The 23,403-nt window shown below is 38.3% G+C and overlaps 1 protein-coding gene and 1 pseudogene across 1 annotated transcript in view; one reads left to right on the top strand and one right to left on the bottom strand.

Annotated features, from left to right (window-relative positions):
* The window catches only part of LOC110262023, a 9,990-nt pseudogene extending 4,483 nt beyond the window's left edge, over positions 1-5,507 (bottom strand).
* LOC100515741 (UDP-glucuronosyltransferase 2B31) overlaps positions 1-23,403 on the top strand; it is a 46,077-nt gene that overhangs the window by 9,673 nt on the left and 13,001 nt on the right.

The raw sequence follows: 23,403 nt of genomic DNA, 5'->3' as shown, positions 1-23,403 counted from the left end.
GCAGGAACCCAATGACATCCAGAGAGTGGTACTGGTACCAGGTGAGGTCGTGGGCTGCTGGCCGCAGGTGCTTGGCTCCTTTGTGGCGCATGACAAACTCGATCCAGAAGACCGCCCGGTCCAGGGGCTTTACAGGCTGATCATGTTGAATGGTTGATAACCTCATCACGTTTTCTTTGTAGCTGAAGGACAAAGAAGCAGAATCAATGTAGAGAATGAACTAGGAAGGATAAATGTGACATTTTCGTGCCAGTGGTAAAAAGGAGTGTCGCACAGTGGGGAAGAAAGACAGATTATTTTTCAGAGATGACTATAGAGACCTTAGCTTATGGGCTACAGTTTGTTACATGAGTAGGATTTCCACCTATGAAGAAAAGAGAGGAGAAGTAGTTGTAGTATAAGGAGTGGAAGAACTTAAGTTGCAACAGCAAAAAAAAAAAAAAAAAAAGAAAAAAAGGAAAAAAAAAAGGGAAAAGAAAGAAAGGAAGTGCAGTAACTATGTGCTTTGAAAGTTCAAACTTTGATTTCCCCAGTAGGGCATTGTTAATAGACCCAGTGGACAAGTTTTAAAATACTGTCATAATCCAGGGATATGCATAAATCCATGATGGTGTTCAGAGGCCAGTCTAGGCAGGGTTGCTCAGGAGCTGGTGTTGACCTAGTATTAGGAAAGTAGTGGTTAAAAGGGTGGAAGTGGATTGCCTTGGTTTGAATCCTGACTCTGACGCTTACTTTGTTGCCTGCCTCTGTCTGTTCCTCAGTTTTTGAGTATCAGATGGAATGGTTAGGAATAGCCTCCTATCTGATTATTGGGAGGAACAATATATTGATTTGTAGAAGTGTTCCTAGCCCACAGTAGACTCTCAGTGAATGCTTGCTAGTATTGATATTGGTTTTCGTGGTAGCTAATTTAGAATAGAGTGTGCTCAACATTTGACTTATTTGGCATTGCAGTTACATTTGTTCCCACTCTGTTAAAGTCATTATGGATCAAAAGGCACGGAAGGAGGAGGCCTCGAGAGATAGGGCTCACAAACCGGAATCCCAGGTGCTATGGCATGGGAAAGGAGCAATAAGGATGGAGGTCAGTTCTGTTCCTGTTCTGTGGAACACAGAGGGGCTCCTGAGTGGAGGGTGGTAATCAGGAAGTGTTTGTAATACAGTGGAAAAGTCTGTAAGGAAGTAGTAAGGGAATGTGAGCTCAGGACTTAGTACGATATATAACATATTGTATCAGTCAGTATAAACTAGGTAAAAATTATCTTCATTTTGGATACTAACCTTCACCTCTTAAAAAAATCAAAATCTATAATGATACTAGAGATGTATTTTTACTAAAATTCACCAAAATGATGTATACGTAAAAACAAGAAGAAGAAATATGTACTTTTTACGGCTGCCTCTTCGTGATAAATCGTTGTGCTAAAATTAAATTAACAACACTGCTTTAAAGCACAAATGTCCACAGTGTATTATTACCAATATATTCTCCAAATGTGTATTTCCAAAATCATTGTGAACACAGGAGATATTCATATTTATATATAACATACATGTATATGTCATTGTTACAATATTTATATATTCGAAAATTAATATAAGTCATGAAATAATTGGAAGCCGAATGACTTGCGTTTTGAAAATGGGCTTTATTAGTAATGTAAATGTCTGTCCAAATCAAATGCTTTTTTATTTTATAATTCTTCAAAAAGACAAATGCAAGCCCAAGCAAAGAACTAAGACTATAACTACATTGATAGGTAGTATCTGTCTTATGTATTGGGGTACATTAGAAAGTTCTAGGTGTTACCTGTTCTCAGTAATGGGTTCAAAATGTTAGCATAGAAACTTTGGGAAGTGTTAATTGTAATGGCAATTGAGATTGATTAGTCATGGTGGTTTACTAACAACAAACCATCTTGGAAGAGGTTTAAACATTAAATGAGTCCATGTGCCGAAAAAAAAGTCACATAGTGCTTTCAAAATTTTCCCACCATCCTTTAAACAATCCTCTGACAAAAGTTCCCCCTAAAAGCAGGGGAAAAAAAACCTTAATGTGACCCAGTAGGTTACTGATGACTGTTTCAAAGCATTGAGCAAAGCTTACTCTCATTTGTTTATGTCAAGACTCATTGCTGACCCACTAGCCTTCATCTGGGAACCTCTCTAGAAACAGCATCAAGTAAAAAAAAAACAAACTATACTCACAAAGGGTTGTTAATGACTTGCTTCAAGGCATTGACCAGATCTGTTGTTGACACTGTGTCCAAGTCCAATCTTACAGCTGCTCCCTTGACTGTCATGTGAGCGATGTTATCAGGCTGATCAGCAAACAGAGGAATGCCACCATAGGGACCCCATGGTAGATGGCCTCAAAAATGCCATTGGCGCCACCATGAGTTATGAAAGCTTTGGTTTGGGATGACCTAGGATTGAGTGAATTTCAGGAAAGGAATTAATTTTACGTCTTAAAACAAAATGATCCTGTGCACATTAGAAGGCACTGAAAGCAGCAGTGTCTTCTAGATAACAGATGATTATGTACAGGAAATGGCATTTCAAGTGCTTTCAGAACTCAGAGCAAGAAACCCCTTGGTCTGCTGGAGAGGTCAGTGAAGACTTCATGAAAGCAGTGCTGTGTCACTTGCATTTCACAGATGAGTCCAAGATTGTCCCGTGAGCAGGACTTCCTTGAAAGAACCTCCTGGGTCAAAGAGAGCATGTGTGTAACCCAGGGGGGGACAATGCCGGAAATACCCGCTCTCCAAGAAGTAGGAGGTCACTGAATCTGATGGGAAGGGCATCAGGTAACAGGAAAAGCATAAAGGTAGTGGCACTGGAACCAGAGGAAAGAAAAGCTAACTGTATCATGAAATCTGGAATCAGCTCATGAAACAATTTTGGATTTTTTCCTGTAGAAAATGGAGAGTCCCTGGTAATGAAGGAGGGCTTGGTTTTCTGTGGCATTTCAAATACCTCTAGAGAGGGGGAAAGACTGCTGCAAGGAAAGAATTCAGCGAGAGAAAGACAATCCACAACGTTCTTTCTAATTTCACTGTGAGAAGCAGTTACAGTCAAAATAAATCTACTTCGATTCTGGCCATGAGAAATGTGACCTGCTTTAACAAAATGCCATCTCTGTTGTAGTCGCTCCTTTTGTCCTCAGAGGCTGGAAATAAAATAAAGGACCAAAGTTTTCTTTCTGAAAATTAGTTTTCAATAATAAATGCTAGGAGAATGATAGATATTCCTGTAGAAGTATTAACATTCTGCTCAGCTGTTACTCATGTTTTTCAGTTATTTGTTCTCCCAAGTCTTACCAAGAAGGTCATTTTGGGGGATCCACTTATACAGCCGAGTATTGGGTTCCTAAGGTATCAGGTTTCTTGCCTTCGTATTTCCACAGAACCTGTCAGGGTAAAGAAATCCTTGATTCCATAGAATCAACTTCAGAGTTATAGCAGTAGAGTTCTATAGAGATTCACAAGACATCTAGTTAAATGCTCTCCATATGACAGCTAAGGAAATGAGCCACACGCTCTTCAAGTGACAGTAACTACGAATGCTCTGACCTCAGCTCACATTTACACAGTTATGATTATATTCAGTCAGGAATGGACTGTAATCATGACCTCTCACACATGATGCCATAGGCAATTGAGATTCAATGACAATTCAAATATTTAAGAAATGTTAGGTGCTCTAATTCTATTGAAAAAAATAGTGTCAAATTACTAGTCACGACACATTATTTTTTTTTTATTTCATACACAAGCTTTGATTTTCAAATTTGGTATTCACTTGTGTATTTCTTTTTGACTGCTCCTTATGTTCACTTATACCTTGAGTTATTTTAGGAGAGTTTTTACACCTCGTAATTGACATGTATAGGAAATGGAAGTCCTTAGGCTGTTAGGAGAAATAAATGTTTTTGCTTATTTATAATTTATTACTAATAAGTTAATTAGTACTGCTTAGGAAGCATAAGGAATTTTAGATTATAAATCGATAAGCACTAATTCCAAGAACAATGACAATTGGTAATTTCTGATATGAACCCAGAGTATTGCCATTATTAAAAGTTTAGAATTCATTAAATTTAGAGACGGGGAGTTTGTTGGTAGTTTGTAAGTAAAACTAAGTCTGTTGAAAAAGTTGCAGAACTATGATGAAAATGTATTCACTGGACTCTGAGCAGTTTAACAATGAAGCACAAGGCATTGACCGCGTTGGTCAAGATGTGGTTTCTATGCACAGTACAAAAGAAGTTACTAATCTTGAAATTCCTATGCAATTTTCATAAATTGAATTATAATTTATTAGTGCTTAACCCCTATTTGCACTGTGAATAGAACATCCTTTAAGTTCCCAGCCAACAATTAGCGTACCTGGCTAGGAGAATACTAGGATATCAGATAGTAAACTGAAAGGAATATCCAAATATCCAAGACACCAAGTGTATATTACATGTTAGAAATAGTTTTCTGCTCTATTTTATGGAGAAAGAGGCAGCTGCGCTTTTTCCATGCCCGTCTTCCTCATGCTTGACCCCTTGGTATAGTCCCTCCTCCTTCCTCAGTGAGGAGGGGTATCTTCAAATAGGTTAGAAGCAGAGTTCATTAAGGGCCAGACTTACAATGCACAGGGTTCACTTTAAAGGGCAACCCCCATCTTCATCTTTTATCTTCCTGCTTCAGACATTGGCAGGACCCAGTCCAGTAGGGGAGGCTGATGTTCTCTTTGTCTAAATCACTGTGACTATGGGGGTAGCTGGAAGCAGCCTGATGAACCCTGGCTACTCTTTCTCTGAACAGCACCTTGAAGAGTACACAGAATGGGTGTGTGTCAACATTTAGAGGAGTTCAGTAGGGTCCGGGATTATCTGACAAGTATGAACTGCATGTCATATTCCAGACTTTTGCCAATATTGCTTAACATTACTGTGCTATTACACTTACTGTTAAAATTTAACTCCTGAGAACATCTCTATGTGAACCATGTCCTCAGGAGTCCTTCTGGGTAAAGGAGCAAATGACTAGGCAAAATTTGGTATTTCTTTTCCTGTCCATGATATCATTATAATACCAAATTTCACAAGGTTGCTGTTAAATAACTTTTTTTGGGGGGATTACAATGTTAAACCAGAATTACTGTCAGTCAAATATACTCTGTCTACAATGCAGCAGCTGCCATGTATATTTTGCTTGTCCAATATATCTGAGATAAGGTGGACCTATCATGATGGTTTGCCTTTCTTGCAGGAAATGTCTAATCAGGTCTTTCACAGAATTTACAGTCTCATAAAATAGTTGTCCACATTGTATTCCTTCATCTACCTTTTGGGGAATCTGGGCAAAGGCTGATGCAATTGTATTGGCTCTTTCTTCTGTCATGTTACTGATCATTGACCCCAGAGTAAAGAGCACAATACCATGTTCTCCAGCACTCTGGACAAACTCTTCCATTTCCTGTAAGAGAAGAATTTGCTGCATCACAGAAGAGTCACAACATGGTCGAGATTATTGGAAGGATTGCTAGAAACAACAAAAGAGAGAAAATCTGGTAGCATCAGAAATTATTAGCGTGATGGCTTTAAAAAAATAGTAAAATACACATAAAATTTACCATCTTGATCTTTCCTAAGTGCATAGTTCAGTAGGTGCAAGTACATTCATATTATGCACCCAATCTTTAGAAGTTTTTCATTTGGCAACGCTGGAAATCTATTTCCATCGAAAACTCCATCATTCTCTTCTCCTAGGCTCTGGCAACCTTCTCCTTACTCTACTCTGTTCTACTCCGTATTTCTACAGAATTGCCTCACCTGGATACTTCGTTATAGTTGAATGGTACAGTATTGATATGTCTGTGACAGGCTTATTTCATTTAGTGTAAGGTTCACCCATGTTGTGTCAAGTGTCAGCAAATGGCAATGAAGATAGCACAGTCCAAAACACAGCAAAAGCAGTTCTAAGAGGGATTGTTTGGTGATAGAGTCCTATTTCAGAAAATAAGAAAACCCTATGGAACCACAAAAGACTCAGAATCGCCAAAGCAATCCTGAGAAACAAAAACCAAGCAGGAGGCATTCTCTCCCAGACTTCAGGAAATACTACAAAGCCACAGTCATCAAAACAGTGCGGTACTGGTATCAAAACAGACAGACAGACCAATGGAACAGAATAGAGAACCCAGAAATAATCCCTGACACCTATGGTCAATTAATCTTTGACAAGGGAGGCAAGAACATAAAATGGGAAAAAGAGAGTCTATTCAGCAAACATTGCTGGCAAACCTGGACAGCTCCATGCAAAGCAATGAAACTAGAACACACCCTCACACCATGCACAAAAATACACTCAAAATGGCTGAAAGACTTAAATATACGACAGGACACCATCAAACTCCTAGAAGAAAACATAGGCAAAACACTCTCTGACATCAACATCATGAGTATTTTCTCAGGTCAGTCTCCCAAAGCAATAGAAATTAGAGCAAAAATAAACCCATGGGACCTCATCAAACTGAAAAGCTTTTGCACAGCAAAGGAAACCCAAAAGAAAACAAAAAGACAACTTTCAGAATGGGAGAAAATACTTTCACATGATGCCACAGACAAGGGCTTAATCTCTAGAATATATAAGCAACTTATACAACCCAACAGCAAAAAAGCCAATCACCCAATGGAAAAATGGGCCAAAGACCTGAATAGACATTTCTCCAAGGAAGATATACAGATGGCCAGCAAACACGTGAAAAAATGCTCAACATCGCTGATTATAAGAGAAATGCAAATCAAAACTACCATGAGATACCACCTCACACCAGTCAGGATGGCCATCCTTAATAAGTCCACAAATAACAAGTGCTGGAGGGGGTGTGGAGAAAAGGGAACCCTCCTGCACTGTTGGTGGGAATGTAAACTGGTACAGCCACTATGGAGAACAGTTTGGAGGTACCTTAGAAATCTATACATAGAACTTCCATATGACCCTGCAATCCCACTCTTGGGCATCTATCCGGACAAAACTCTCCTTAAAAGAGACACATGCACCTGCATGTTCATTGCAGCACTATTCACAATAGCCAGGACATGGAAACAACCCAAATGTCCATCGACAGATGATTGGATTCGGAAGAGGTGGAATATACACACAATGGAATACTACTCGGCCATAAAACAGAATGACATAATGCCATTTGCAGCAACATGGATGGAACTAGAGAATCTCATCCTGAATGAAATGAGCCAGAAACTTAAAGATAAATACCATATGATATCACTTATAACTGGAATCTAATATCCAGCACAAATGAACATTTCCTCAGAAAAGAAAATCATGGACTTGGAGAAAAGACATGCGGCTGCCTGATGGGTGAGGGAGGGAGTGGGAGGGATCGGGAGCTTGGGCTGATCAGACACAACTTAGAATAGACTTCCAAGGAGATCCTGTTGAATAGCATTGAGAACTTTGTCTAGATACTCATGTTGCAACAGAACAAAGGGTGGGGAAAAAATGTAATTGGAATGTATACATGTAAGCATAACCTGACCCCCTTGCTGTACAGTGGGAAAAAAAAAAGAAAATAAGAAAACCCCCAAATAAACAACCCAACTTGACCTCTATGGCATCTGGGTAAGGAAGAACAAGCAAAACTCAGAGTTAGAGAAGGAAAGAAAACATAGAGACCAGAGCAGAAATACATGAGATAGAGATGGGGAAAACAAGAGAAAAGATCAATGAAGCAAAAGGCTGGCTTCTGAGACCAAAGACAAAACAATAAGATAAAATAAAAATGGATTTCCCATCATGGGTTAATGAATCTGACTGGTATCCATTAGGATGCAAGTCTGATCATTGGCCTTGCTCAGTGGGTTAAGGACCTGGCATTGCAGTGAGCAGTGGTGTAGGTTGCAGCTGCAACTCGGATTCCCCATTGCTGTAGCTGTGGTGTAGGCTGGCAGCTATAGCTCCAACCGGACCCCTCTTCTTGGAACCTCCATATGCCGCGGGTGCAGCCCCAAAAAGACAAAGACACGAAAAAAACCCTGGTTTTTGAAAAGAGAAACAAAATTGATTAGGCTTCAACTAGACTCATCAAGAAAAGATGGGAGCGTGCTCAAAGCAATAAACTTAGCAAAGAAAAAGGAGAAATTACAGCTGACACCACAGAAATGCAAGGATCATAACAGACTCCTACACCCACCTCTATTCCAACAACAGATGTAACCTAGAAGAAATGGACACTAAGATTTTTACTAGGGTAAAATCTTCTAAGACCGCATCAGGAAGAAACAGAAAACAGACAGAAATAAGTCAGTCACTAGTACCGAAATCAATTATATCATTTAAAACATCCAAAAAAACAAAAATCCAGGATCAAATGTCCTTGCAGGCAAATTCTATCAAACATTTAGAGAAGAGTTAACACCTCTATTTCTGAAATTCTTTCAAAGATTTGCTGAGGAACTTGCCTGTGCATTCTATGAAGCCACCCTCATCCTGATTCCAAAATCAGACCAAAACACCTCACCAAAAAAGCACCCCTCCAAAAAATACAATAAAATAAAAAGACTACAGGCCAATATCATTGTTGGACATAGATGTAAAAATACTCAAGAAAATGTTACTATCTGGAATCCACCAGTACAATAACTGGATCATGCACCATGATCAAGTGGCTTTTATACCATGGATGCAAGGATTTTTTAATATACACAAGTCAGTCAATGTTATACACCACATCAACAAACAGAAGGCTAAAAACCATATGGTCATTCCAAAAGATGCTGAAAAAGATTTTGACAAAATTCAACCCCACTCGTTTGTTGACCCTCCAGAAAGTGGGCAACGAGGGATCCTAACTCAGTATAATAAAGGCCATACACAACAAACCCACAGCCCACATCATTCTCAATGTTGAAATGCTGAAACTGCTTCTGCTAAGGTCAGGAAAAGGACATGGAGGTCCATTCTCACCAATTTTCTTCAACATAGTTTTGGCAGTCCTAGCTACAGCAACTGGAGAAGAAAAAGAAATAAAAGTAGCGAAGAACGGAAAAGACATATACCTATCACTGTTTGCAGATGACATGATACTATACATAGAACCTCCTAAAGATGCTACCAGAAAACTGCTAAAGATAATCAATAAATTTGGCAAAGGTGCAGGACTCAAAATTAATATGCAGAAATCTCATACACTAACTACAAAATATCAGAAAGGGAAATCTGAAAAACACAATCCCATTCACCATTGCCTCAAAGAGAAGAAAGTACCTAACCTACATAAAGGGGCAAAAGACCTGAACTGCAAAAACTGTAAGGCATTGATGAAGGAAACCGAAGATTACACAAACAGATGGAAACATATGCTATGTTCTTTGATTGGAAGAATCAATATTGTTAAAATTACTATACTACCCAAGGTCGTCTACATATTCAGGACAATCCCTATTAAAAAACCATTAGCATTTTCCCAGAAATGGATCAAAAAACTTGAAAATTTGTATGGAAACACAAAAGACCCCAAATAGCCAAAGCAATCTTGAGGAAAAAAACAAAGCTGGAGGCATCAGTCTCCCTCGCCTCTGACTACACTACAAAGCTACAGTCATCAGAAGAGTCTGGTTCTGGCACAAAAACAGAAATATATGTCAATGCAACATCATAGAAAGTCCAGAAATAAATCCATGCACTTGTGGTCAACTGATCTAAAGGAGGCAGGAATATACAATGGAGAAAAAAACAGTCTCTTCAATAAGTGGTGCTTACTGAACAGCTACATGCAGAAGAGTGAAATTAGACAGCTACATGCAGAAGAATGAAATTAGAACACACTCTAACACTACACACAAAAATAAACTCTAAAAGGATTAAAAATCTAAATGTAAGACCGGATACTCTAAAACCCTTCAAGGAAAACATAGGCAAAACACTATGACATAAACTGCAGCAATATTTTTTGGATCCACCTCTTAGAGTGATGACAACAAAAACGAAAATCGACAAATCATACCTCTATAAACTTAAATGCTTTTTCGCAGCAAAGGAATCCATGAATAAAATTAAAAGACAAGCTGCAGAATGGGAGGAAGTATTTGCAAAGCGAACAACAAGGGATTATTTTCTAAAATATACAAACAACTCATGCAGTTCAATATCAAAAAATAGTCAAAAAATGGGCAGAAAATCTAAACAGACGTGTCTCCAAAGAAGACATACAGATAGCCCTCAGACACGTGACAGGGTGTCCAGTGCGGCTAATAGCTAGAGGTATGCACTCAAAACTACAGCCAGGTAATCACCTAGTCAGAATGGCCGTCATCAAAAATCTCTATACAGCAAAGGCTGGAGAGTTTGTGGAGAAAAGGGACCCCCCCTTACACTATTGGTGGGAATGTAAGTGGGTGCAACCTCTATGGAGAACAGTATGGAGGTTCCCTACAAAAATAATATAGGACTACCATATTATCTTGTGATCTGACTCCTGGGCATATATCCAGAGAAAATCATAATTTGAAAAGATAAATGTATCCCAACGGTCACTGCAGCAATATTTACAGTAGACAAAACATGGAAGTAACTTAAATGTCCGTCAGCAGAGGACTGGATGAAACAGATGTGGTACATGTATGCAGTGGACTCTGACTCAGCCATAAAAAGGAGTGAAATAATGCCATTTCCGGCAACATGGATGGACCCGGAAATTATCATACTAAGTGAAGTAAGGAGGAGAAAATACGTCATATGCGATCACTGATAAGTGAACTCTAATGCAAGTGATACAAAAGCACGTACAAATCAGAAACAGAATCAAAGATTTCAAAACCAAACTTAAGGTTACCAGAGGTGAAACATAGGCAGATTAAATTAGGGGATGGGGATTGACATATACACACAATCAGATGTAAAAGAGCTAACTCGGCTCTACCGTATAGCGCACGGAAATCTACTGGATACTGTGTAATAACCAATATGAGAAAATAATCTGAAAAGAAATGAGTATGTGTACATGTAACAGGATGTGTAACTGATTTACTGTGCTGTATACCTGAACCTAACACAACTTTGTAAGTCAATTCGACTCCAATAAAATCAAATGTGAATTCCAAAAGAAAGAAAGAACTTTGCCAACTGTCAAAAAAATTGTGAATGTTGTGTTGTGTCAAAATTGACTTTTAAAGGCTGAGTAATATTTCTTTTTTTTTTTTTTGTCTTATTTTTAGGGCCTCATCGGTGGCATATGGAAGTTCCCAGGATAGGGGTGGTATTGGAGCTATGGCTGCCAGCCTACAGCATAGCCACAGCAACCCAGGCTCCAAGCCGTGTCTGCCACTTACACCATAGCTCACCGCAATGCCAGATCTTTCACCCACTGAGCGAGACCAGGGGTTGAACCCACATCCTCATGGATACTAGTTGGGTTTATTACCGCTGAGCCACCATGGGAACTCCTAGGCTGAGTAATATTTCATTGATTGTAGATAATACATTGTGGTTTGTGCTTTACCTGTTGATTGACAGTTGGGTTGCCTCAACCTCTTGGATTTAATGACTAGTGCTTTCATGACCATGGTTTGCCAAATCTCTTTGGGATCCTACCTTCAACTTTTGTGAGTATGTACCCCAAAGAGGAATTGGTGAACTATCTATTAATTCTATTTTCAATTTTTCGAGGAAGCTCCATATTTTCTTTCTTTCTTACTTTTTTTTTTTTCCTCCAAGGCCTCTCTCCTGAGGTTCCTGGGAAGGAGATGTGGGATATGAAGTCAGTTTGTTGCATTACGGGTATTTGTGCAAATGTGTGTGTGGGTTGTGTGTGTAAGCAAGAAATGAAATCAAGCCAGTACACAGTAGTGAGGAAGAGATGCTATTCAACAATATTGTCCTCAGACTCTTCATCAATAATGTTAATAGTTAACACAGATTCTTGGAAGGCAGGCACATAGCAGGATTTAAGTTACCCTTAATTATTACTATAATTCTACTGAATCATTTGTTTATTCTAGACAGACTTTCTGGAGAATTATTTTAGACTAGTCATCAGTATTCCATTTCCCTGACCCTAAGAATGAAGAAATATTTGTGATTTGAACGACTTGATATCTATCCTTCTCTCAGCTCTATAGTCCTTATACCTTACTTTAAACTTTGTCACGATTTCCCAAATTCTCTCTCTCTTACTAATCACTGGATTGAGGAGTCTGGTGTTTGACTTTGGAAACGTTCCTGGGTCCTTTTTATCATCCAGAGATACACTGTGTGGTTAAATATTTGAATGACCATATTGCTGGGTTTGTTTACATATGACAGCTTTTGCCCTGAGATACATCGCATAACTGATGTCACAGTAGAACGTAGATGTGTAACGGGTTGTAAGGGACCCTTCATCACCATCTCACAGAGCCCCCCAGGGAATACCACCCCACAGGAGAGGTATACCAGGGTTTCCATAGCATAGTTTTGGTCACCTGTTGTGTGGTCACTTCAGAGTAAGTGAAGCTCCAGGTGAAGCCCTATTTGCCTGGAGTTGTTTCAGAATTAGTTTGTCCTGTGATTTCTTTGCATTTCCCAATATAAATGTTATATTTTATCCGCTAGAACAATATCCAATTGCGGAGTGAATGTACTCTATGTACAAAAAATGTGGACAGGCAGAATTTTCCTGGATATGTGTTCCAAAACCACACACCCATCTTTCTTCTTTTTTTCTCCTTTAAATTCATCATTCTGAAAATAACTACCCAACCCTTCCACCATAAAATGTATGGCTTCTCATCCTAATTGTTGTCACAAAAGTTCTTTTCAAAATGATGATTATTATTATTGTTACTATTATTATTTTGGCCGCATCTGCAGCATATAGAAGTGTCTGGGCTGGGGATAAAATCCAAGCCATAGCTGTGATCTGCGCCAAAGCTGTGCCAGTGCTGGATCCTTTAACCCCTGCCCACTGCACCACAGAGGCAACTCCTTCAAAATGATTTTTCGCAGAAAAGTAAAAGAGGATTTAAAAAAGAAACCTCAGTCTTGCAAATTATAATGTGTAGAGTTTTATTAAAAATATAATTTCACCCTGATGATATCAGGTTCATTATTAAGTTCACTGAAGTTTTCTCATGACTCCTCTTACCACTTCCAGGTAATATACACATACCCGTTTACCTCCAGCGGTCGTTAAAGTTACCTGCCTTCAGTATTTTGTCTCATTGGCTTGCTACCCAAGGCTGCTTCATCTCTGCCATGGAAGATGCATCCCTATCGTATTATTGTAATACATCATTTCTTCAAAAATCGGTCACTGATGTGAACTGGTTATTCTCATTCTCTGACACCTTTATGAAAATATGGTGAGCTAATGGCCAAAAAGAAGGCAAAATATGAACAATTGTAAAAATGAACTAAGATTTACTCATACTCTCTGTGCAAGGATATCCTTAGTTTAAAATTCATATGCTTTTCTAAGGAGATGAAATATATGTGGCATCAAACATCATGCAGTTTAAGGTTTATAACGTATTGATTTGTTCATGTATACATTGTAATAGGATTGTCATTTCATGACTGTTCGTACCTCATTCATGTCACATAATTATCATTTCTTTTTTTGTGGCTGGAATGATTAAAGTCTAGTCAGAGGAGGATTGATGATTATAACATAATATTGTTGTCCATATTCACTGTATGATAACTTAGCTCTCTAGGAATTATTTACTGTAGGATGCAAGTTTGCGCCCTTAAAAAATTCTTTCCTATTCTCCCATGCCTGAGCTTCTAGTAGCCACCATATCCCTCTCTGTTTTTACAGGTGTGACTTCTTTTAGATTCCACACATAAGGGATGCCATACAGGAGTTCCCATCGTGGCGCAGTGGGTAACAAATCTGACTAGAAACCATGAGGTTGCGTGTTCGATCCCTGGCCTTGCTCAGTGGGTTAAGGACCCGGTATTGCCGTGAGCTGTGGTGTAGGTCACAGACACGGCTCAGATCTGTGTTGCTGTGGGTCTAGCGTAGGCCAGTGGCTACAGCTCCGATTTGACCCCTAGCCTGGGAACCTCCATATGCTATGGGAGCAGCCCTAGAAATGGCAAAAAGACAAAAACAAAAACAAAAACGGATACCATACACTGTTAGTCTTTGTGCAAAAACATAAAATTTACAAGCATTAGCTAGACTAACCATGAAAAAATAAAGAATCAAATGGGTTAAATTAGAAATGAAAGAGGAGGCATAACTTATACTACAGAACTATTCAGGGCCACAAGACACTGTCGTGTAGGAGTATGTGCCAACAAATTACGTAATCAAGAAGAATGGATATGTTTCTAGAAACACACACTCTATCAAGGCTGAATCATGAAGAACTAGAAAATCCTAGCAGTCATAATTTGTAAAGATATTAAACCAGTAATTAAAGATCTCCAAATACAGAAAACCCCAGAACCAGATGGCTTCATTGACGAAACATTTAAAGAACAACTGATGTCCGTCCTTCAGAAAATTAGCAAGGAGAGAGGAAATATTTCTGAACTTATTTCACAAGGCCAATAGTACCTCGATAAGCTATAGATAAAGACATTACAAATAAAGAGGCCTACAAGCCACTATCCAGGATGAATACAGAGGCAAAAACTCTCATCCAAATATTAGCCAGCCAAAATTCCTGACCATAGGAAAAGGATTGTATACCATGACCAAGTGGGATTTATCCCTAGGATTCAAGGATGGTTCAACATGCCCAAATCATTGCAGATAGGACCTTGCATTAATAGGAAGAAACCGAAAATAACTTGATCATCTCGATAGATGCAAAATAACATTTGACAAGAGACAGTATCCTTTCCTGATAAAAACTCTCAACTTATAGGGTAGAGAAGGAACATACCTCAACATAATAAAACCCATACATGACAAACCCAAAGCTAACATGATGCTCAACAGTGACCAATCGAAAGGTTTTTTTTTCTTCTGCGATTAGGAAAATGGCAAGGGCGCTCGCTCGCACACTAATTTGACATAGTATTCCAAGTCCTAACAGCACAACGTGGCAAGGCAACGTGGTAAAAAGTATCCAAATCAGAAAGGAAAGAGTAAAATTCTCAGTTTTTTTTACAGATGGCATGAATTTTTGTATTGGAAATTCCAGAGACTCAACCCAAATCCTAAGCTAACCAACAAATCCAGTAGAGCTGCCAGCTATAATATCAACACACAGAAATCAGTTGCATTTTCCTACACTAGAAATGAAACATCTGAAGAAATAGCCCATTGATAACAGCATCAAAAACAAAAATGTAAGTAGAGACGTATTTAACCAATGAAGCGAAAGGTCTGAACCTTGATAACTCCGAGACTTTGTCGAAAGAAATAAAAGACATAAATGGAGAGGCATCGTGTGTTCATGGATCAGAGAGTAAATGCTGCTGAACTGGCCTCACACCTTCCAGTTTCAAATTGTACTGCAAGGATACAGTGTTTAAAACAATACAGAACTGGCCTAAAAATAGACAAACAGACCAGTGCAACAGAACACAGGGTCACGGGATTAAAATTGAGAGTTTATAGTCAACCACTATTCAACAAGGGAGGCAAGAACACCCAATGGGGAGAGGTTAGTCTGTCTCTTCTTCTCTGAGAAAACTGAATAAACACATGCAAAAAAAGTGTAATGCCGCCTCTATCTTACATGTCTCTTAAAAATTAGCTTAAAATGGACCAAAGACATATACACATTAGACCAGATACTGTAACTCTCCTAAAAGAAAACATAGGGAGAAATCTCTTTGACATTGGTCTTGAAAATGATTATTTTGGATATGACACCAAAACTACGACAAAAGAAAAAAGTCAACAAGTGGAACTGTATCAAACTTAAAATCTCCTGCATGGCAAAAAAAAAAAAAAAAAAAAAAAAAAAGGAGTCAACAAGTTGAAAACAAAGTACAGAATGGGAGAAACATTTTCAAATTGCATATGGAATGAGGGATTAAACCCCAAAATATATAGAGAGCTCATTCAACCCATCAACAAAATTCATTCCATAGAAAAGAGTAAATGAACAAAACTGACATTTGTCCAGAGAAAACATCCAAATGGCTAACAAGTTTGTGAAAAGATGCTTGACATTACTAAGCATCAGGGAGAGGCAAATCAAAACTGCAATATCACCTTGCACCTGTTGGAAGTCTACCACTAAGAAGAGAAAACCGTTGGTAGAATGTGGAGAAAAGTGAATGCTTGTACATCATCAGTTAGAAGGTAAATGGACTCTGCCTCCATGGAAAACAAAATGAACATTTCTACAAAAAATAAAAAATAGATCTGCTATGTGACCATCTATTCCACTTCTGGGTATGAACCTAAAGAAAATAAAAACAGGATAGTGAAAAGCTGTTTGTGCTCCCATGTTTATTACAGCATGATTCCTAATAGCCAAGGGAAATAACCTAAAGGCCCATCAACTGATGAATGCATAAGAAGATTTAAACACACACACCCACACCCACCCACCCCCACCCCCACACACATCCACACCCACACTCAAAAAAACACACTGGATGTTACTCCTCCATGAGAAAGAAAGAAATCCTGTCATGTTCAACCACATGGATGGACCTTGAGGACATTCTTCTGGAAATTGTGCTTCCATTTGAATCGTTCTTCTACTCCCACACCTAAATATACATCGTGACATATAGTTTTAAAATTGTAATTCTAACTGATATTCTTTTGTTACCTGCAAGACAACTGTGATCTCGTTATATCTGTTATTTTCCAGCTAAACCGCATACCTGATTTAGCATAAATAGGTATTTGATAAAATGATTATAATGGTGTGATGTACACACTATAATTTACTTAAACATTGCTTAATTTTGGATATGTAGATTACTTCTGGGGTGACTTTTATGAATTACTGTCCAAAATAGCGTGTTTGCACATCTCGATTATTTTCCTGTATAGTTTCATAGGCGTACACTGTGAAGTCAAAGGCTGTAAGCATTTTTATGATTCTTGATGAATTCTGCCAAACATCTTAATACTTTAAGAAGTATAGAAATTTTCTGAGAGAACATAATAACTAATGGAAAGGTTAGTAGTTCGAAGGAATTGCTTCTTTACGTAATGAAGTCTTTCCAGTCATTGACTCAGATTCAAATCTTGTGTTGCATCTTAGTAATAGCAGCTACTATTACTAATTGTTACAATTATACTGTTAGTCATCTTTCACTCTGTCCTTCTTCCTCTCCTCCTAACTTCCCCTCCTACCCACAGTATCACTTTCCTGAAATGAGAATGGTGAGCTCTTTCCAAAAATAGGGCTAGATAGCACAGAAATTTCACTAATGTTCTCTCAGCCTCTGGATATTGTAAGAGCTACCATAGAGAATCCAAACAATTTGCAGTCAAAAGAGATACTGAGTTTTCTCCTTGAAAGAAATATCAGTTTCATTTTTCCATCAATAAGGAGTGGACAAAAGGCTCTCCTAAGGGGTCACTCCCAAGAGTTGGCTAAAGAGTATTTGCTTCCTATTTATGTCTAAACTACACAGAAAACCGATCGTGTCAACTTAGAACAGACTAGATTCTTGCTTACCTTCATGAGGACTAGCACCCTAGAAACTTGGGTGTCACCCAAGTTTCTAGGGTGCTAGTCCTCATGAAGGTAAGCAAGAATCTAGTCTGTTCTAAGTTGACACGATCGGTTTTCTGTGTAGTTTAGACATAAATAGGAAGCAAATACTCTTTAGCCAACTCTTGGGAGTGACCCCTTAGGAGAGCCTTTTGTCCACTCCTTATTGATGGAAAAATGAAACTGATATTTCTTTCAAGGAGAAAACTCAGTATCTCTTTTGACTGCAAATTGTTTGGATTCTCTATGGTAGCTCTTACAATATCCAGAGGCTGAGAGAACATTAGTGAAATTTCTGTGCTATCTAGCCCTATTTTTGGAAAGAGCTCACCATTCTCATTTCAGGAAAGTGATACTGTGGGTAGGAGGGGAAGTTAGGAGGAGAGGAAGAAGGACAGAGTGAAAGATGACTAACAGTATAATTGTAACAATTAGTAATAGTAGCTGCTATTACTAAGATGCAACACAAGATTTGAATCTGAGTCAATGACTGGAAAGACTTCATTACGTAAAGAAGCAATTCCTTCGAACTACTAACCTTTCCATTAGTTATTATGTTCTCTCAGAAAATTTCTATACTTCTTAAAGTATTAAGATGTTTGGCAGAATTCATCAAGAATCATAAAAATGCTTACAGCCTTTGACTTCACAGTGTACGCCTATGAAACTATACAGGAAAATAATCGAGATGTGCAAACACGCTATTTTGGACAGTAATTCATAAAAGTCACCCCAGAAGTAATCTACATATCCAAAATTAAGCAATGTTTAAGTAAATTATAGTGTGTACATCACACCATTATAATCATTTTATCAAATACCTATTTATGCTAAATCAGGTATGCGGTTTAGCTGGAAAATAACAGATATAACGAGATCACAGTTGTCTTGCAGGTAACAAAAGAATATCAGTTAGAATTACAATTTTAAAACTATATGTCACGATGTATATTTAGGTGTGGGAGTAGAAGAACGATTCAAATGGAAGCACAATTTCCAGAAGAATGTCCTCAAGGTCCATCCATGTGGTTGAACATGACAGGATTTCTTTCTTTCTCGTGGAGGAGTAACATCCAGTGTGTTTTTTTGAGTGTGGGTGTGGATGTGTGTGGGGGTGGGGGTGGGTGGGTGTGGGTGTGTGTGTTTAAATCTTCTTATGCATTCATCAGTTGATGGGCCTTTAGGTTATTTCCCTTGGCTATTAGGAATCATGCTGTAATAAACATGGGAGCACAAACAGCTTTTCACTATCCTGTTTTTATTTTCTTTAGGTTCATACCCAGAAGTGGATAGATGGTCACATAGCAGATCTATTTTTTATTTTTTGTAGAAATGTTCATTTTGTTTTCCATGGAGGCAGAGTCCATTTACCTTCTAAGTGATGATGTACAAGCATTCACTTTTCTCCACATTCTACCAACGGTTTTCTCTTCTTAGTGGTAGACTTCCAACAGGTGCAAGGTGATATTGCAGTTTTGATTTGCCTCTCCCTGATGCTTAGTAATGTCAAGCATCTTTTCACAAACTTGTTAGCCATTTGGATGTTTTCTCTGGACAAATGTCAGTTTTGTTCATTTACTCTTTTCTATGGAATGAATTTTGTTGATGGGTTGAATGAGCTCTCTATATATTTTGGGGTTTAATCCCTCATTCCATATGCAATTTGAAAATGTTTCTCCCATTCTGTACTTTGTTTTCAACTTGTTGACTCCTTTTTTTTTTTTTTTTTTTGCCATGCAGGAGATTTTAAGTTTGATACAGTTCCACTTGTTGACTTTTTTCTTTTGTCGTAGTTTTGGTGTCATATCCAAAATAATCATTTTCAAGACCAATGTCAAAGAGATTTCTCCCTATGTTTTCTTTTAGGAGAGTTACAGTATCTGGTCTAATGTGTATATGTCTTTGGTCCATTTTAAGCTAATTTTTAAGAGACATGTAAGATAGAGGCGGCATTACACTTTTTTTGCATGTGTTTATTCAGTTTTCTCAGAGAAGAAGAGACAGACTAACCTCTCCCCATTGGGTGTTCTTGCCTCCCTTGTTGAATAGTGGTTGACTATAAACTCCAATTTTAATCCCGTGACCCTGTGTTCTGTTGCACTGGTCTGTTTGTCTATTTTTAGGCCAGTTCTGTATTGTTTTAAACACTGTATCCTTGCAGTACAATTTGAAACTGGAAGGTGTGAGGCCAGTTCAGCAGCATTTACTCTCTGATCCATGAACACACGATGCCTCTCCATTTATGTCTTTTATTTCTTTCGACAAAGTCTCGGAGTTATCAAGGTTCAGACCTTTCGCTTCATTGGTTAAATACGTCTCTACTTACATTTTTGTTTTTGATGCTGTTATCAATGGGCTATTTCTTCAGATGTTTCATTTCTAGTGTAGGAAAATGCAACTGATTTCTGTGTGTTGATATTATAGCTGGCAGCTCTACTGGATTTGTTGGTTAGCTTAGGATTTGGGTTGAGTCTCTGGAATTTCCAATACAAAAATTCATGCCATCTGTAAAAAAAACTGAGAATTTTACTCTTTCCTTTCTGATTTGGATACTTTTTACCACGTTGCCTTGCCACGTTGTGCTGTTAGGACTTGGAATACTATGTCAAATTAGTGTGCGAGCGAGCGCCCTTGCCATTTTCCTAATCGCAGAAGAAAAAAAAACCTTTCGATTGGTCACTGTTGAGCATCATGTTAGCTTTGGGTTTGTCATGTATGGGTTTTATTATGTTGAGGTATGTTCCTTCTCTACCCTATAAGTTGAGAGTTTTTATCAGGAAAGGATACTGTCTCTTGTCAAATGTTATTTTGCATCTATCGAGATGATCAAGTTATTTTCGGTTTCTTCCTATTAATGCAAGGTCCTATCTGCAATGATTTGGGCATGTTGAACCATCCTTGAATCCTAGGGATAAATCCCACTTGGTCATGGTATACAATCCTTTTCCTATGGTCAGGAATTTTGGCTGGCTAATATTTGGATGAGAGTTTTTGCCTCTGTATTCATCCTGGATAGTGGCTTGTAGGCCTCTTTATTTGTAATGTCTTTATCTATAGCTTATCGAGGTACTATTGGCCTTGTGAAATAAGTTCAGAAATATTTCCTCTCTCCTTGCTAATTTTCTGAAGGACGGACATCAGTTGTTCTTTAAATGTTTCGTCAATGAAGCCATCTGGTTCTGGGGTTTTCTGTATTTGGAGATCTTTAATTACTGGTTTAATATCTTTACAAATTATGACTGCTAGGATTTTCTAGTTCTTCATGATTCAGCCTTGATAGAGTGTGTGTTTCTAGAAACATATCCATTCTTCTTGATTACGTAATTTGTTGGCACATACTCCTACACGACAGTGTCTTGTGGCCCTGAATAGTTCTGTAGTATAAGTTATGCCTCCTCTTTCATTTCTAATTTAACCCATTTGATTCTTTATTTTTTCATGGTTAGTCTAGCTAATGCTTGTAAATTTTATGTTTTTGCACAAAGACTAACAGTGTATGGTATCCGTTTTTGTTTTTGTTTTTGTCTTTTTGCCATTTCTAGGGCTGCTCCCATAGCATATGGAGGTTCCCAGGCTAGGGGTCAAATCGGAGCTGTAGCCACTGGCCTACGCTAGACCCACAGCAACACAGATCTGAGCCGTGTCTGTGACCTACACCACAGCTCACGGCAATACCGGGTCCTTAACCCACTGAGCAAGGCCAGGGATCGAACACGCAACCTCATGGTTTCTAGTCAGATTTGTTACCCACTGCGCCACGATGGGAACTCCTGTATGGCATCCCTTATGTGTGGAATCTAAAAGAAGTCACACCTGTAAAAACAGAGAGGGATATGGTGGCTACTAGAAGCTCAGGCATGGGAGAATAGGAAAGAATTTTTTAAGGGCGCAAACTTGCATCCTACAGTAAATAATTCCTAGAGAGCTAAGTTATCATACAGTGAATATGGACAACAATATTATGTTATAATCATCAATCCTCCTCTGACTAGACTTTAATCATTCCAGCCACAAAAAAAGAAATGATAATTATGTGACATGAATGAGGTACGAACAGTCATGAAAATGACAATCCTATTACAATGTATACATGAACAAATCAATACGTTATAAACCTTAAACTGCATGATGTTTGATGCCACATATATTTCATCTCCTTAGAAAAGCATATGAATTTTAAACTAAGGATATCCTTGCACAGAGAGTATGAGTAAATCTTAGTTCATTTTTACAATTGTTCATATTTTGCCTTCTTTTTGGCCATTAGCTCACCATATTTTCATAAAGGTGTCAGAGAATGAGAATAACCAGTTCACATCAGTGACCGATTTTTGAAGAAATGATGTATTACAATAATACGATAGGGATGCATCTTCCATGGCAGAGATGAAGCAGCCTTGGGTAGCAAGCCAATGAGACAAAATACTGAAGGCAGGTAACTTTAAAGACCGCTGGAGGTAAACGGGTATGTGTATATTACCTGGAAGTGGTAAGAGGAGTCATGAGAAAACTTCAGTGAACTTAATAATGAACCTGATATCATCAGGGTGAAATTATATTTTTAATAAAACTCTACACATTATAATTTGCAAGACTGAGGTTTCTTTTTTAAATCCTCTTTTACTTTTCTGCGAAAAATCATTTTGAAGGAGTTGCCTCTGTGGTGCAGTGGGCAGGGGTTAAAGGATCCAGCACTGGCACAGCTTTGGCGCAGATCACAGCTATGGCTTGGATTTTATCCCCAGCCCAGACACTTCTATATGCTGCAGATGCGGCCAAAATAATAATAGTAACAATAATAATAATCATCATTTTGAAAAGAACTTTTGTGACAACAATTAGGATGAGAAGCCATACATTTTATGGTGGAAGGGTTGGGTAGTTATTTTCAGAATGATGAATTTAAAGGAGAAAAAAAGAAGAAAGATGGGTGTGTGGTTTTGGAACACATATCCAGGAAAATTCTGCCTGTCCACATTTTTTGTAAATAGAGTACATTCACTCCGCAATTGGATATTGTTCTAGCGGATAAAATATAACATTTATATTGGGAAATGCAAAGAAATCACAGGACAAACTAATTCTGAAACAACTGCAGGCAAATAGGGCTTCACCTGGAGCTTCACTTACTCTGAAGTGACCACACAACAGGTGACCAAAACTATGCTATGGAAACCCTGGTATACCTCTCCTGTGGGGTGGTATTCCCTGGGGGGCTCTGTGAGATGGTGATGAAGGGTCCCTTACAACCCGTTACACATCTACGTTCTACTGTGACATCAGTTATGCGATGTATCTCAGGGCAAAAGCTGTCATATGTAAACAAACCCAGCAATATGGTCATTCAAATATTTAACCACACAGTGTATCTCTGGATGATAAAAAGGACCCAGGAACGTTTCCAAAGTCAAACACCAGACTCCTCAATCCAGTGATTAGTAAGAGAGAGAGAATTTGGGAAATCGTGACAAAGTTTAAAGTAAGGTATAAGGACTATAGAGCTGAGAGAAGGATAGATATCAAGTCGTTCAAATCACAAATATTTCTTCGTTCTTAGGGTCAGGGAAATGGAATACTGATGACTAGTCTAAAATAATTCTCCAGAAAGTCTGTCTAGAATAAACAAATGATTCAGTAGAATTATAGTAATAATTAAGGGTAACTTAAATCCTGCTATGTGCCTGCCTTCCAAGAATCTGTGTTAACTATTAACATTATTGATGAAGAGTCTGAGGACAATATTGTTGAATAGCATCTCTTCCTCA

Source organism: Sus scrofa, chromosome 8, assembly GCF_000003025.6.
Source record: "Sus scrofa isolate TJ Tabasco breed Duroc chromosome 8, Sscrofa11.1, whole genome shotgun sequence".
NCBI lineage: Eukaryota > Metazoa > Chordata > Mammalia > Artiodactyla > Suidae > Sus > Sus scrofa.
This window is presented reverse-complemented; position numbering and strand designations above follow the sequence as displayed.